Source organism: Cnephaeus nilssonii (genome assembly GCF_951640355.1).
Source record: "Cnephaeus nilssonii genome assembly, chromosome: 16".
Taxonomy (NCBI): domain Eukaryota; kingdom Metazoa; phylum Chordata; class Mammalia; order Chiroptera; family Vespertilionidae; genus Cnephaeus; species Cnephaeus nilssonii.
This window is the reverse complement of record NC_137087.1, coordinates 40,740,703-40,757,880: the sequence shown is the minus strand read 5'-3', so window position 1 is coordinate 40,757,880 and position 17,178 is coordinate 40,740,703. Positions and strand designations below refer to the sequence as shown.

At 37.8% G+C, this 17,178-nt stretch overlaps 1 protein-coding gene across 1 annotated transcript in view; it reads right to left on the bottom strand.

Moving 5' to 3' along the window:
- The window catches only part of ZNF518A (zinc finger protein 518A), a 78,886-nt gene extending 63,051 nt beyond the window's left edge, over window positions 1–15,835 (bottom strand). Inside the window, exon 1 of the mRNA XM_079794133.1 lies at window positions 15,539–15,835. The gene's annotated coding sequence lies outside the window, so the exon portion shown is untranslated. The remainder of the gene's footprint in view (window positions 1–15,538) is intronic.
- Window positions 15,836–17,178: the final 1,343 nt, after the last annotated feature.

Sequence of the window (17,178 nt, the reverse complement as noted above, 5' to 3'; positions counted from 1 at the left end):
TAAAGTTTAAAAAGGATGTGAAGGATCTATATACTGAAAATTACAACGTATTATTAAAAGAGATTGAAAAAGACACAACAAAAATAGAAGATCTTCCATTTATATTCATGGATTAGAAGAATCAACATAGTTAAAATGTCCATATTACTCAAAGCAATATATAGATTTAATGAAAACCATTTGATCTTTTTAATAGGCTCCAAGTGTCAGCTGAAATTCTCCATATTTTCCTCCATTTTCTTCACTATATTAATTATTTTTATTTTAAATCATCTGATGTAGGGAGCGGCTATAGGGTTAAGCTTCGGACTGACCTGTGGCAGGGCCACAAACAAGTCCCAGCTTGGAAGGCAGAGCCCTCCTAGCATAATTAAGCTTGACCTTATAGTCCTCCTTAGTTCCTTCTTAGGTGGCTAATGGGCTATGGGAGGTGCAACAAGTGCTGCCAAAACAAGATGAAACTCACAAGAACATTGTAAACATGTTGACCACTTCCCTTGTTTTGCTTTGTGTGCTCTGACTATAAAATAAAACTTTGGCTTGCAGGCTGGGTCTCTCTGTGTCCTCATCGAGGCACAAGAGAGCCACCTGGCTCCAGCTGTAGTCTCTTGTCTGTCTTCTTTAATCCTTCACTACCCCTCCTCAGGCTCACGGAATCTGACCATGCTGAGTGTGGTTCAATCTGATAGCTCCAATATATCAATCACCTGTAAGAATATTTTTACCATCTCTTTTTAATCTAGCTTTTGGTTATTTGGGCATTTTTTAGCATGCCTCATAATTTTTTCCTGGGTGCCAGACAGTGTGTATTGAAAAAATGTAAAATTTTTAATGACCTATCTCTTTCCTGAGCCAGTTAAGTTTTCTTCTGGCAAACAGGTATGGTACAAATAGATCATCTTAATGGTAATCTAGGCTTGGTTTTAGGCTTTGTTAAAGTTGATTTATTTTTTTTGCCCTTACTTCTAAGATATGGCTTTTCTGTGCTCTCTTCTAAAAGTTGACAAATTCCCTCAGGAAAAAAGAAATCAAGAGTTTATCAAAACTGATCAGAGAAATTTACCAACTACCAGTCAGAATTTCTAGAAAATAAAAATATAGTAATTGAACACTAAAACTCAAGGATTGCATTAAACTACATATTGGAAACTTATAAAGGAGTGATAAAGTGGAAGACAGATCTGAAGATAGTTACTAAATGCAGCTTTAAAAGTCAAAGAGATAAAAACAATAAAAAAGAACTAAGATACAAGAAAGAGTGATAATTCCAGAATATCTAATCAGAGTTCCAGAAAAAAAGATAGGGAAAATACTGGAGAGTCAATACTTGAAGAAACAACCTCTTAAAAAGTGGCTATAATTGGCCCTGGCAGATGTGACTCAGTTGGTCACATCTGAGTCACATCACCAAAAGGTGGCGGTTTGACTCCTGGTTGGGGTATGTGCAAGGGGCAACTAATTGATGTTTCTCTCTCTCTCTCTCTCTCTCTCTCTCTCTCTCTCTCTCTCAATCTCTCTTTCTCTGCCCCCCCAATCAATTTTTAAAATTGCTATAATTGAAAAAAAGAAACCAAATTTCATATTCAGAAAGTCCAGAAAATCCAAAATAAGATATAGAGAGAGAAGAAGAAGAGAAGGAAGGGAAGAAAAAGGAGGGGGGTGGGGGGGAAGAAACCTTAAGTGCAGCAAAAAAAAAAAAGGCATATTATATATTTTTTAAAAGCAATGATTACATTGAGTAATGATTTTTCAAGGGCACAATAGCACATTGCTGATAAAAGACTGAAAAATATACTGATATACTGATAACCTATAATTGTATACTAAGCAGAACTATCAACATCAAGGACAAAATAAAGACATTTTTAAGACAAAAATCTGAAAAAGTTCACAACTTTCTTTTGATTGCAGATGACATGATTGTCTGTGTAGCAAAACCAAGAGAATTAGAAACCACATCAAAAAGACTCCTAAAACTAATAAGGGATTATAGCAAGGTTTCAGGGTACCACATTAATATACAAAATTAAGTTGCTTTCCTATATTCTAGCAATGAACAACTGAAGTTTGAAATGAACAATGTTATTTACATTGGCACACAAAAATGAAGTATTTAGGAATAAATCTAACAAAACTGGGTTTGACAATGATTTTTAAATACAATACCAAAAGCATTATTCATGAAAGGAAAAACTGATTAAGTTATACTTCATTAAAATTTTAAAATTCTGCTCTGTGAAATGCACTACATGTGGAAAACTGCAAAATCTAATGAAAGAAACCAAAGAGGATCTAAATAAATGGAGAGATGCCCCACTTCATGGGTAAGAAGCAGCAATATTACTAAGATGTTTGGTCTTTCAAATATCTAAACATCTTAAGATTCAATAATCATTATTAAAACATTCCCAACCTGATCTATAGGCTAATACAATTCCAATAAAAATTCCATCAAGTTATTTTGTGGATATCAACAAATTCAAGTTTACATGGAAAGTCAAAAGACCTAAAATAGTTGACAAAATACTGTAGAGGAAAATAATGTGACTATTGACACAACTTGACTTCAAGACTTACTATAAAGGCACATACTTGAAGCAGTGTCGTACTGGTAAAAGAATAGACAAATAGGTCAATGGAACAGAATAGATAACCCCAAAATAGATACACATAGATACATGCAACTGATCGTTGCTAAAGGAGCAAAGGCACTTTAATGGAGAAAGGTTAGTCTTTTAAATAACAGTGCTGGAACAAAAGGATATCCACATGGAAAAAAATGAATGAAAGACTGAAAAAATAATCAAGATGTAGACCTTACACCTTTCACATCAAAATGGATCATATATCTAAGTGCAAAATGCAAAACTATAAATATTCTAGAAGATAACACAGGAGAAAATCTAGGTGACATTGTGTTTCACACTGACTTTTATATACAACACCAAAAGCATGATTCATTAAAGAAAAAACTGGTAAGTTGGACTTCATTAAAATTTAGAACTTCTGCTCTGTGAAATGCACTATTTAAAGAATGAAAAAAGAGGCCATGTTCTGGGAGAAAATATCTCAATAAAGGACTTTTATTCAAATATATAAAGAAGTCTTAAAACTCAACAGTAAGAAAACAACTTACTTAAAAAAGGGAGCTAAAAATATGAACAAATACCTCACCAGAAATGATATACAGATGGCAAATACGTATTTGAGAAGATTCTCAACATCATATGTCATTAGGGAAATGCAAATTAAAACAATGATATACCACTACATGCCTATTAGAATATCTGAAATACAAAAACCAAAGACGGAAGAAGATGTGGAGCAGCAGGAACCCTCACTTTTTGCTGGTGGGAATGAAAATGGTACGGCCCCTTTAGAAGATTGTTTTGCAGTTCTTTACAAAGCTAAACATGGTCTTACCATATGATCCAGGAGTTGCCCTCTTGTGTATTTGCCCAAATGAATTAAAAAGTTATGTCCACACAATTATTCATACATAATTGCCCAAAACTGGAAGCAACCAAGATGTCCCTCAAAGGGTGAATAAACTGATGAACAAACTGTAGTACATCCATGCAATAGAATATTATTAAGCAATAAAAAGAAAGGCACTACCAATCCAGAAAGACCTGGAACAATCTTAAATGCATGTGAAGACAATCTCAACATGGCTGGAGTCTCCAGTAGAATCTTGAGTCAGAGGCGTGATAGAAAATATTCACACTATGTCCTAACTTTGAAGAAAATGCTTCTAAATTTAGTCATTAATATATTCTTATGGGCTTTTCATTGATATCAGTTATGATACTTAAAATTTTCTTATCTTGGTTGCTAAAGGTTTATTTTTTAAATAATGAATACATTTTTAATATCATCAGTTTTGCCTCATCCATTGACCATTGAAATGGTCATACTATTAATTTGATTTGTTAATATTGTGAGTTATATTGATAAAACTTTAGTTCAACCACTGTTAAAGTTCTGATTTAAACTTGATCGTGATACATTGTTTTAGTGTGTTGCTTGATTCAATTTATATGTGTATCTATCTATCTATCTATCTATCTATCTATATATATATATATATATACACACACACACACATATAAATCCTACCTAGTAAAAGAGTAATATGCAAATTGACCCTAACTTTGCTACACCCACCAGCCACGCCCACCAGCCAATCAGAGCGAGTATGCAAATAAACCCAACCAAGATGGCTACAGCCACAGAGAGCAAGGTTTCCCAGGCAACAGAGGAAGCCAAGCTTTCCGCCTGCCCTTACCGACCTAAGCCTCCACTCAAGCTACAAAGTTTCAATTATAGAAGGTAAACAAATCCAAATAGAAATGGCACCAGCCACAGAGCTGGAGAGAGCAGGCCAGGGTTGCCCCCGGGAACGGAGGAAGCCAAGCTTTCCACCTGCCCTGGCCGGCCTAGGCCTCCACTCCAGGCTACAAAGTTTCAATTATAGAAGGTGAATTAACCCCAACAGAAATGGCTGCCGGCCACGGAGCGAGCAGGAGGCTTGGCTCCACTCCAGGCTACAAAGTTTCAACTGTAGAAGGTAAATAAATTCCAGATACCAGGGTCTCCGCTTGGGTCGCCAGGGGGCGTGGCCGGCCTGCAAACCACCACAGGCCCCTCGCTCAGGCTGCCCCATGCCCCAAGGGAACCCCCACCCTGATCCGGGACACCCTTCAGGGCAAACCAGCTGGCCCCCACCCCTGCACCAGGCCTCTATCCTATCTAATAAAAGAGTAATATGCAGATTGACCATCACTCCAACACACAATATGGCTGCCCCCATGTGGTCAAAGATCCTGCCCCCATGTGGACACAAGATGGCCACCACAAGATGGTCAGCAGGGGAGGGCAGTTGGGAAGCATCAGGCCTGCAAGGGAGGGCAGTTGAGAGGGACCAGGCCTGCAAGGGAGGGCAGTTGGAGGCGATCAACCCTGCAGGGGAGGGCAGTTAGGGGTGACCAGGCCGGCAGAGGAGGGAAGTTGGGGGCAAACAGGCTGGCAGGGGAGCAGTTAGGCATCAGTCAGGCTGGCAGCGGAGTGGTTAGGGGGTGATCAGGCAATCAGGAAGGCAGGCAGGCGAGCAGTTGGGAGCCAGCAATCCTGGATTGTGAGAGGGATGTCCCAGATTGGAGAGGGTGCAGGCTGGGCTGAGGAACACCCCCCCTCCGTGCACGAATTTCATGCACCAGGCCTCTAGTGTGTGTGTGTGTGTGTGTGTGTGTGTGTGTGTGTGTGTGTGTGTATATATATATATATATATATATATATATATATATATATATATATATAACTGATTTCAGAGAGGAAGGGAGAGGGAGAGAAACATCAGTGATGGGAGAGAATCATTGACTGGCTGCCTCCTGCATGCCCACCACCAAGGATAGAACCCACAACCCCGGCATGTACCCTGATCAGGAATCAAACCATGACATTCTGGTTCATAGGTTGACGCTCAACAACTGAGCCACACCCGCTGGGTTGGTTCCATTTTTTGATCGTGTGTTTACACCCATGTTCAAAATAATAATATTTATTCTTTTCTTCCACATTCTCGGGGTTTACTCTGTATTAATTTTACCTATAATTTTTTCAATGACTTTGTATGGCTTCATATGAGTATTGGGTCTTATTTCTTTTTCTTTTTAAGGAACCTTTTCAACAGTTTGTATAAGATAGTAATTAGTTGTTCTTTGAAAATTTGTTAGAACTACCTATAAACCTATCTGGGGTGGGGGAATGGGGTAGGAATTTTAATAGTGATTATAATTGTTTTTTTGTTAAACCTCACCTGAGGATATTTTTCCCATTGATTTTTTAGAGAGAGTGGTAGGGAGGGAGGGAAGGAGTGGTATTCTTTCTTTTTCTCTTGTTTTGCTTGTTAAACAATTAAATTTTACTTTCACATGTATTATTTTCTTCCACACTCTCTGGGTTTGCTCTGTATTAATTTTAGTTTTATGAATTAAATGCTTAGCTTATTTCTTTTTCATTTTTCTTGTGTTCTAATATATAAAGACTATCAATTTCCCTCTTAGCCCCATTTTAACTGCATCTCACTAATTATGTATTAGTAATGATTTCATTTCCATTTTTTTCATAATTTTCATTTTGATTTCTTATTTGGACTTTCAGTTATTCAGAGGTGAAGATTTTGTTATCCAGATTAATTTTTCAACTGGCTTCTAATTTTATTTCATGTTTTTCAGAGAATTTTATTTCTATATTGCCATTTTTTAAATGTTTGTTGAAGATTCATGTTTCAATATATTTATCAATTATTGTAAATATTCTGTGCATGCTTCAAAAGAACATATTTCCTATGTTGGATGTAAAGTATTACATATATGTATTTAAATTTACATGTAGGTTTAGATATACATTTTTATAATCTTTTTTTCTGTATGAGTCATCATTTTCTGAAGGAGAGTATCTTAAATCTTCATCTTTGGCTTGAAATTGCCTATTTCTTCCCTTAATTATATCATTTTTCTGTATGCATGTTGAGTTATCAAGTTAGACAAAGCGAAGTTCATGATTTGATGATGTATTTTTACTTTTACCATTATGAAATTGTCTCGTTATTCTTAATAATTGTACTTAAACTATCTTTTGCCTGATATGTTTGCTAGACTATGTCTCCTGGTCTATTTATTTCTCTCTTTACTTTCAACCTTTCATGTAGTATTATTTTCAGATGTTTCTTATAGACAAAATAAAGTTAATTTTTAAAAATTGAATCTGCATCTTTTCACTTAATAATTATTCTTAAATACACTTGCATACACTTTCTTAAATTTTCTTTTTTAATCCTCACCTAAGGATATGTTTTTACTGATTTAAGAGAGAGAGGAAGGAAGAGGGAGAGAGAAACATGGATCAGTTGCCTCCTGTATGCTCCCCGACCAGGAATCAAACACACAGCCCAGGTACGTGCCCTGGCCAGGCATCAAAACCATGACCTTTCTGTGTACAGGACGATGCTCCAACCAACCGAGTCGCACCAGCCACAGCACTTACTCCATTTTCTATAATGTCTAGAGTTAAATCAATATTCATTTCATTCCCCAAACATGACAAAAACTTATCATGCTTTTACTTCCCTTCAATCTTCTGTGTATACTACTTACAATATTGATATCTGTTTCAGGTTCTATGACTGGGGAGAGGGGAACCCTCAGAGCTTAATATTATAAAACAACCTATTGTTACACTTATGGATTTTGTGGGTCAGAAAATCAAACAGGACACAAAGAAGATGACTTCTCTGTTTTATAATGTTTGTCCTCTCAGTTGGAAGACTCAAAGGCTGGGTACTGAAATTATCTGATGATTCATTCACCCAGAAGTCTAGTGGTGGATGCTGGCTGGGAGGTGCACTTCCTTTTCACATGGCTCTCTCTGTTTGGCCTCTCTTTGTAAACTAGTTTGGGCTTCCTCACAGCATGGTGGCTGGTTTTGCCAGAGCAAACTTCCCAATAAGAGACAGTGAGGCTGACACTGTATCCTCAAAAGTCATATCGCAAGCATCACATCTGTGCATTCTATTGGTCAGAGCAGTCAAAACTCTACCTAACGTCAAAGGGAAATAGATTATACCTCTTGATGGAGAGTAACAAGTTTCTGGAAAAGCATATAGGACTGAAAGTATTCCTAGGTTCGTTTTTTGGAAAATACAAACTGACATCAATATCACTTAGAATATATATGCCAGACTGATATTAAGAAGCATTTTGTAAACAATATTTACTTAATAAATTTTACTAATTGCATGTCCACCTTTTTTCTTGTATTTCATTGCTTCTTCTTTCCAGAAGTGCTCCTTTGACAACATGCTCACAGAAGATCTGTGGCTGATCAATTTTTTAGTCTTTGGGATGTCTTAAAATATTCTTTTTTTCATCATTTAATTTGAAAGGTGCTTTGGCTAGCAATTGATTACTGGGTTCAAAGTTCTTTTCTTAACATTTTGAAGATATTGCTGCATTTTTTTTCTTGCATCCAATATTGCTGGTGAGAATTTGACTTCAATGAGTCTCATTCCTTTTGTAGGTTATCTCCGATAACTTTTTAGATTGCCTCTTTTTTTTTTTTCAAGTTTTACTGAAGTATAATTGACAACTGAAAATTGTATATATTTAAGGTGTATGACATATCTATAGATATAAAAGCCTAAGCGACCAGCCGACCGGCTGGTAGCTATGACATGCACTGACCACCAGAGGGCAGACGTTCAACACAGGAGTGGAAACCATAGGCATGGAAACATGGAACAGACTGATGAATCTCAGAGGGACCCATGGGGTCCCTCAGCCTGGCCTGCGCCCTCTTGCAATCCAGGACCTCTCAGGAGATGTCGGACTGCCGGTTTCAGCCTGATCCCCGTAGGCCAGGCCGAGGTACTTCACCGGTGCACGAATCCATGCACCAGGCCTCTAGTTTTGATATATGTATGCATTGTGGAATGTTTACCTCAATGAAACAAATTAACATATTTATCACCTCACAAAGTACTTTGGGGTGGGGTGGATACAATTAAGATCTACTTTCTTAGAATTGTCTCTTCATCCTTGTTGTTCTAAAATTTCACTACAATTTGTCCAAGCTTCACTATAATATGTTTAATATGTCTTATTTATCCTACTAGGAAGGATACTTCTAATTTAAGAATTATTATCTTTTTTTAAAAACATTTTATTGATATGAGAGATTGAGACTTATATTTATTGTTCAATTTACTTTATTTTATGCATTCATTGGTTGCTTCTTGTATGTGCCCTGACCGAAGAACAAACCAACAACCTTGGCGGATCAGAATGATACTCTAACTAGCTAAGCTACCTGGCCAGCAGGAATTCATGCCTTTCATTTGTTATTTCTTCTCCATCTCTGTATTCTCTCCTCCTGGATTGATCCTTTATGTCTCTCAATATTTCATTTAAACATTCTATTATTCCAGTATAGCCTTACTGTTTAAAAGATAGACTCTGGAACCAAACCCTGCATTCAAATCCTGGCTCTCCTATTACTAGATGTGTGACCTTGGGTGAGTTATTAATCCTTTCTGTGCCTTACATTTCTCATCAGTACAATATGAATAACAATAGCACATTCCTGAAAAGCTTGTTATGAGAATTATATGAGTTTTAAATCTGTAAAGAGCTTAGAACAATGCCTTGAACATAGTAAGCACTACGTAAGATTAGCTATTCTTATCTTCTTACTAGGAGCCCGTTGCACGAAGTTTCGTGCAATAGACTTTTCCTTCACCTGGCTGCCGGCACCAGTTATCCACCAGCAGCAATTTTCCTCTGGCCCCCCGCCAATCAGAGCGCCTCCCGCCAGCACAATCGGCCACCCCGAGAGGAACTCCGATCGGGGAGGCGCTCCGATCGGCGGGTGGCCAGAGGAAAACTGCTGATGGCGGAAAACTGGTGCCAGCAGCCACGCAATCGGCCACCCCGAGTTCCGCCACCAGCGTCTTCCGCAGCGCCGGCCTAAGCAGCGCCAGCCTTTTAAGCCGGCGGGAGGAGCGGGGGGCGGGGACTTACGAGTCCCCGCCCCCCGCTCCTACCGCCAGCCAATCGGCCACCCTGAGTCCCGCCCCCTGCGCCTCCAGCCGGCCAAATCGTGGGCGTAGCGGAGTGATGGTAATTTGCATATTACCATTTTATTAGGTATGATGATTCTCTTTCCGCTGCTCAACATACCAACTTAGTTATCAACACACCAATCTTCAGCTATGTCTACTCTGCTCTTTAGCCCATGTACTGAGGTTTTAGTTTCAACAATTATATATTTCATTTCTAAAATTTTAATTATTATTGAAAAATTATTTGTTCTTGCTTTATGTATCAAATACCCTCTTATCTGAAAATATTAGCTTATTAATTGTAAGTTGTTTCATTGTGTGAATTTTCCTATTTTCTTTCTTTCAGAGTTTGCAATCCATAAATGACTAGTGATAAATGACTATGAATTCATCTTTATAGTTGTGATTTCCTGCTAGTCCTCAGTGCAGCCTTCTTGACTGGGAGATGAAAACAAGTTGCTCAGGGTTGTGATCTTTGTTATACAAAGGGCAGTAGGGCAAAGATGGGTTGCCAATCTGGGTACCTGAGTATCTTATCTTCTGGCTGCAACTCATTGCTACCCAGTAACATCAGACATATTCCTCCATCTCAACTGGAGAGTAAACACCTGTACTTTTCACTGTGAGTATTTTATTACTATATATCATTATATATGTTCCCCATTCTGTACCTAGGGGCAAGCACAGTAGTTGGCACATAGTAGGTGCTCAGTAAGTGTTTATTAGATGCACAAAGAACAGAGAAAAAGAAATTGAATTAAATTTTAAAATTTGCCATGGCTTGTTTTGAGACTTTAAGGTAAGTTACTTCAGTACACATTTATTACATCCCTCTACTAGGTACTTTTACATTATCTCATTTAATATTTACTACAATTCAATGAAGTAGGTTGTATTCATTAGGTTATAAGTTCAGCTACTGTTATAGATAGCCACAAATACAGCAGCCTATAGTTGATAGCATTTCTCTCTCATGTAACAATCTAGGTTTAAGCAATGTAGGATTTGTATGGAGACTTACAGTGTCAGGGAACCAAATTCTTTCTGTTTCATTGCTCGGTCATTTCTAGTTTGCTACTTATGGCCAAAGGTGATGCACCACTGTATCTTGATTCCAGTTAGTAAGGAAGGGAGAGGGAGAAGGAAAAGGCACAACTCTTCCTTTTAAGAGTATGACTTTAGATTTGCACACATCTCTTCTGCTCATGTCTCATTAGCTAGAACTAAGTCACATGACCTAACTGCAAAGGGCTGAATCTTATTTTTTGCAGCCCTTTGCCCCACTAAATTTGAGACTTCTATTGTTACAGAAAAAGGCAAAAATGGATAGTTGCCCAGATGCCCCATCGAAAGAAATTCTATATCCACAGTTTTCACTCTATCAAATCTTTGTTTTGTTATCTTCACAGAACTTATCACTAGGTGAAATTACTTAGTTCACGTGTATTTATTTTTCTTGTTTATTTCTTCCCCTCCCCACAAATAAACACTTAAGAAATAACTCTGCCTAGAAAAATGCCTGGCACATAGTATGGGCATAATAATTTTTGCTGAATTAATAAATAAAAGAATTTTATCTTTGTTTTGTAATACCATGAAATTGGGAACATCTTCAAATATCCATCAATAGGAAATTAGTTAAATTGTGCACAACCATATAATAGAATATTATGTACCTACTAAAAATATGAAGTACATTTTATATGTTTTAATATAAAAAGAATTCCACAACACATTGCTTAGTAAAACAGTGAAACGTAAATGGGAGTACATTATAAGGTGATATGATTTCATATGTGTAACATACCTATAAAAAATATGGGAAGATATTAAGCAAATTGTTAAGAGTAGTTAACTCAGTATAATGAGGGGAAAACCTGCCCACTTCTTGCTTAATAATTTTTTCTATATTTTTGTAACAGTCATGTATGCTTGAGTCTTTCCTTTTGTTTCAAGCAAGCAAATTAGTCTGAAAATATTAATTTATTTGAAAAATACTAAGATATGGCAGATTTTTAATGAAAAGGAAATGACTACTGAATGGACAGGAATGATAATGGGTCTCAGAAACAGACATATCAAAATTTTCAGATCTCCTTCCATGAGCCTTTTATCTTAGCTTCTCTTTGCATGTCAGCTTCACTCTACCTCACTGCTATGCTTCACTCTACCTCACTGCTATGCTTCACTCTACCTCACTGCTATGTTTCTGTCTCCTTCAGCCTCATCAAAGCCTTATTAGAACCATTCAAAGAGCCATACACTTACCAATAGTTTGTTCTAAGTGAAGGAGGAAATAGTAAGGGAGATAGTTTGTAAAGAACCACGTATGTGGCAAGCTGGTATTCCAAGTTCTCTTGCCTCAACAGAATACCTTTAGAATAATGTAAATGATGCGAGATTCTAGTAGCAAACATACACGGTGAAAACTTTTACACTGTCATCAGGGAAACTGACTGTGTTCTAGATCATCCATGTCTTTATGTTCACACAATCTGTAGGTAATAGATCATTTTGATCATTGTTGGGAGGCCTTCTACAAACTTGATTTGTAACTAGTATGTATTCTGAATAAAGAATGCTGCCAATAGCTGTAGTATTATATCTTTTCTCAATAAACCTTGGTTAAATCTTTTTTTTAAGTATATATTATTTCAGAGAGGAAAGGAGAGGGAAAAAGAGATAGAAACATCAATGATGAGAGAGAATCATTGATGTTTCCTGCATGCCCCACACAGGGGATCGAGCCTGCAACCCGGGCATGTGCCCTGATCAGGAATTGAACCGTGACCTCCTGGTTCATAGGTCGATGCTCAACCACTGAGCCACACTGGATGGTCCTTGGTTAAATCTTAATCACATTTCTCTCTTTAAATGGTGGATATTTTGGCCCAAATCAGTCTCATCAAAATCCATAAGGCAATGTTTTAACACTGTTCATGTATTAATCAGAGTAGACTGCTGGCTTGTTTGCTTTATTTCAGTGTCTTAAATAAAGGATTATTGTTTTCTCATGTTCCAGTCTAATGTAGGTTAACAAATAGGGTGAGGAAGGGGTTTAGCAATCTCTCAAATGGTTAAACATAGGGTTACCATATGACCTAGCAATTTGACTCCAAGCTACATTCCCCTCCCCAAAAAATGAAAACATATATCCACACAAAAACTTGTAGGCAAATGTTTATAGAAGCATTATTCACAATAGCCAAAAGATGGAAACAACCCAAGTCTCCATCAACTGATGAAGAGACAAACAATATGCTGTATATTCTTACAATGGAATATTATTTGGCCATACCAATATATGCTACAACTAAAATGAGCCTTGAAATCATTATGCCAAGTGAAAGAAGCCACAAAAGACCACATATTGTATGATTCCATTTTATATGAAAAGTCTAAAATAGGCAAATCTATAGAGACAGAATGTAGATTAGTGGTTGCCTAGGTCTTGGATGTGGGGGGACATGGAGGGTTCAAGGACAACAGCTAAGGAGTTTGGGGTTTCTTTTCATGGCAAGGAAAATGTTCTAAACTGATTGTGGTGCATGAGTCTTTGAATATACTAAAAGCCACTGAATTGTATGCTTTAAATGAGTGAATTATATGGCATGTGAATTATATGTCAATAAAGATGTTTTAAAGAAAACATGTAGCCATGACAATAGGTAAAATGGGCAGGGCTGTGTTCAAAAAACTGTTATTTTTTTGGGAAGGGAACGGGGGGAGGGGGTTGATGACAAATATGTGATACCTTAATCAATATAGTAATTAAAATAAATAAATAAATAAATAAAAAATAAAAAAAAACTGTTATTTTTAAAAATAGGTGGCTGGCTCATGGGCCAATTTTCTTACTTCTGTTCTAGAGTAATAAAATCTCAAATATTTTAGCTGGGTACTGGCTTACTAGAAAAAAAACAAAAAAGTATCTTTCCCAACCTGTCTTGCAGAAATTTGTGTACAGCCGTTGGAAATGTCCTTAAATGGAAGAGGTATTCTATTCTTTGAATCCTTTCATCTTTCCTGTTCACTGGAATGCATAGTGCTCTTGTAACCATCCTGGACCATAAAGTGACTTTGGAAAATAGAAGCAACACATAGTGGGGCAATAAGATAGCAGAGGCCTGAGCCATACCAATCCCAAAATGAATTCAGCCAGATTTCTTGAAAGAAAAAATAAATCTATCTCAGTTTAAATAACTGTTTTTTGGAGCCACTCACAGCTGAACCTCATTCCAACTACTAAAGGCCTCATAGAATTAAAAAACCAACTATTCCTTCTTGAGGGATTCGAGTAGATGTGATGGGTATCCAATTCTGTGAACATAGTCATCCAATTCTTTTATTTATTTTAACAGCATTTTATTTTTACATTTGATCTTAGCCAAAAGGCCAAGAAATAATTACACTTCACTCTTAAAGTATTAATCTAGTGTCTTACAACTAACTACTTGGGTTCCTATCTCTGTAAGAATGATGTAAGAAGATATCTTTTCTGCTTAACCAATACTTTGTAACTTTTTAAAATGTCAAAGGTCATAAATATAAGCAGCACCATATAAAATAGGGATAGAATAGAGAATGAAGATGTTATTTTGAATAAAGTGCTTAAAGCTGTAACCCAAAAAAGGTAAAGTAAAAATAGCTCTCTATACTTGTTCTCCTGAATTTCAAGTGCCCCAAATCCTCTTCCCCCCCCCCTTTTTTTTTAGAAGAAAAACTTTTGATTGTCATATATTTGTATACAAAAGTGTATGAAAAACAGCAAGTTTTACTCATTTGCTTCATTTTTCTTATGAGGATTGTTGACCCTAAACTGTATTTCCCAACTTCTCTTGCAGAAATTTGAAACCAACAAAAAAACCCAATGCATTCCAAACAGGATTCCTCTATGTAAGTTGTATCAAGGACTGCCATTTGTCAAAATGTGACACCATGCCTTTCTCTTCACTATAATGGCAGGCAATTAAGAATGTTTTATCGTCTTTAATACTTTTCAATATTAAAAATATATTATAGCAGATATGGAAATAAAAATATTAAATGGTCCCTCTTTAAATATTACCAACGTTAATTTTGATGTATTTGTTAGTGCTTTTTTCTACGCATAACTTGTTTTTACAAAACTATGAGCTTAGCAGCTATTCCCACGTTATTTGAGGGCTGGTTAATGGAGACATAAGATTAAATGATTGGTTCTCAGTCAGATTCTTTAGAGAAGGAAACCAGAAGAAACAACTGATTTGGTATAAAGTCCAAGATAATTGTCAGTCCTTAGTTAAGGCCAAAGTCTATTTTATGATGGTGACAGCCTCGAGTTGTCTGAACAGTCCTGAATTTACAAGTGTCTATCTAACAGGAGTTAGAGCTCAACAGCCAGTGCCAGCCTCCTTGGCTAACCTGCGCCGCAATGAAAGAGCCCTGCACGTGCAGAGTCAAGGGCAGGAGACCAAGTGAGATTTCCGGTCCATATGCTAGGGAAAGTGACTCAGGCACCAAGTTTGGTCTTGTGACCAACGTAAAGAGCACAGTGACTGTGGCCTGGCCCCTCTTCCTGGGCAACGGGATGCTGAGCTGAAGGTGAACAGCCCTTGCAGTAGTGGCACCAGGGGTTTGGATTTTTTCCAAATGGAAGCACCACAGAGGAGGTTGAAAGCACAGGTTCTGCAGCCCGACTGACGGGGTTGGACCAGTTCCAAATATTACATACTCTGAAGAAAAATCACAGGCTCTTTCTTAACCTGTTTCTCCGTTTGGAAAGTGGAAATTTCTCCTTCCTGGGACTGTTGTGGAAAAGGGACTACATGGCAATGGCAGTGCTTCTGTTAAGCACAATGCCTGACATGGAAACACGGATTATAACGAGTTGGTTGTCCTCAAACCCCGACCTTCCCCAGCCACCGCCAGCGACCCTACCGGCCCTGCTTCCGGGAGCGCCTTCACTTCAGTCTCCCTCGGCCAAACTGCAGGTCCCTCCGCGCTCGCGTCACTTCCGGGAGAACCGATCGCGGCTCCTCGAATACCCGGATGCAATTATCATGGCTGCCATCAGTGAGGGGAAGCAACGAAGGCAGAGCCACGAATTGCCCGGAAAGCCCTCAGAATGTGGGGCTTCAAGAAAGCCTCTCCAAAGGGCAAAAGATGAGACTGCTGGGCATCTATGTGCCCTAAATGGTCCTAGGACCGCGTCCCCTCGCTTCCTGTTAACTTGCCGCCAAGTTTTCCTCAAGCAGTGGCTCCTCTTGGCAGGGTGGGGCTCGCTTCCTACCCGGACCTTCCTGGTGCGCCAGGCTTTTGTTCCGGTCACTCCCCTCAGCCCCGGAAGTGGTCGGGCTTACCATAGCTGGCTTAGGAGGAAGGGGCGGGCAGCTCGGACCGAGAGGTGGGGCCGAGTATCCCGGGAAGGGAAGCCCCACTAAGTGCAGCTGGAGCTGCCGCGCAATGCAGCCCTGGTCCCTGGTCTTTTCGCCTGAGAGGCTCCTCATAGGGCCCCTCCCAGCCAACCAAACTTGACTCAACCAGTAGATTTTGATCCTGGAAAACACCTAGGATTTGTCTAGTGCAGAATGTAGTTGGTTTTTTTTAAAAATCCCAAAGCAAACTGATAATGTTAGTTTTAATTTTCGGAATTAATAGAGAAAGCTCCCATTTTAATTCATGTGGTGGGTTTTCTTTTAAGGTTTAAATTTGGATAATGGTGAGATTTTACCAGACGCATTCTTTTTAAATTAACTGGTATGAGGAAATAGGCTAATATTTAAAATATTCAACTAGTTGTTGAGCTTAGCTACTGTACAGTCGTTATAATGAAACTTGAAGACGCCAGAATTGTACCTCATAAGGCTTTAACTGCCAGACGTGTCTGAAAATCCAATAATTTTAGATATAGATATATTAATTTTAGTTCGTTTTCCTCACTGCAGGGTATCCTGTAAGTTTTGTCATTGGGTGAAAGGAAAAAATGTGAGTTGATGCATTAACATATCCTGGTAGTTAAAAATTACTTTTTAAGTGTGACAATATGTAATACAGATTTAGAACATTACTTTTTATAGAAACAAAAATATGGGAACTAATATTTAAAGCAGGTTGACTCTACATAACATGGTGTGTTATAATTTGGATTTTTACCTAAACTCAGAATTAGAAGAGCTCACCTAGAAAGGCTAAAAAAAGAAAATAAGAAATCTAGACATTTATCCCTTCTGAGAATATTCCATTGTTTGAACAAAAAGCACCTGGGATTTGCATATACAACTATATACTATATATAAAGCACTGAGTTGGTAATGGCTGAAGAAGTGCTTTATGATATATAAAGTAATATGTCAATCACTACTCTTCTGGCCAAATCATGTCTCCCTGTGGTACATTTTAACCTCCAAAACTTGTGGTTCTTGTACTAGCATTGAGATATACCAGTTATAATAATATTTTAAAGAAAGCAAAAAAAAATGACCTGTTCATATATTTTAAATCGTTTTTCTTGTTGATGTGTTATTTAAGATTGTGTTTATAAATGCATTTGTACACATAAGAGTTCTTAATAACTTGGT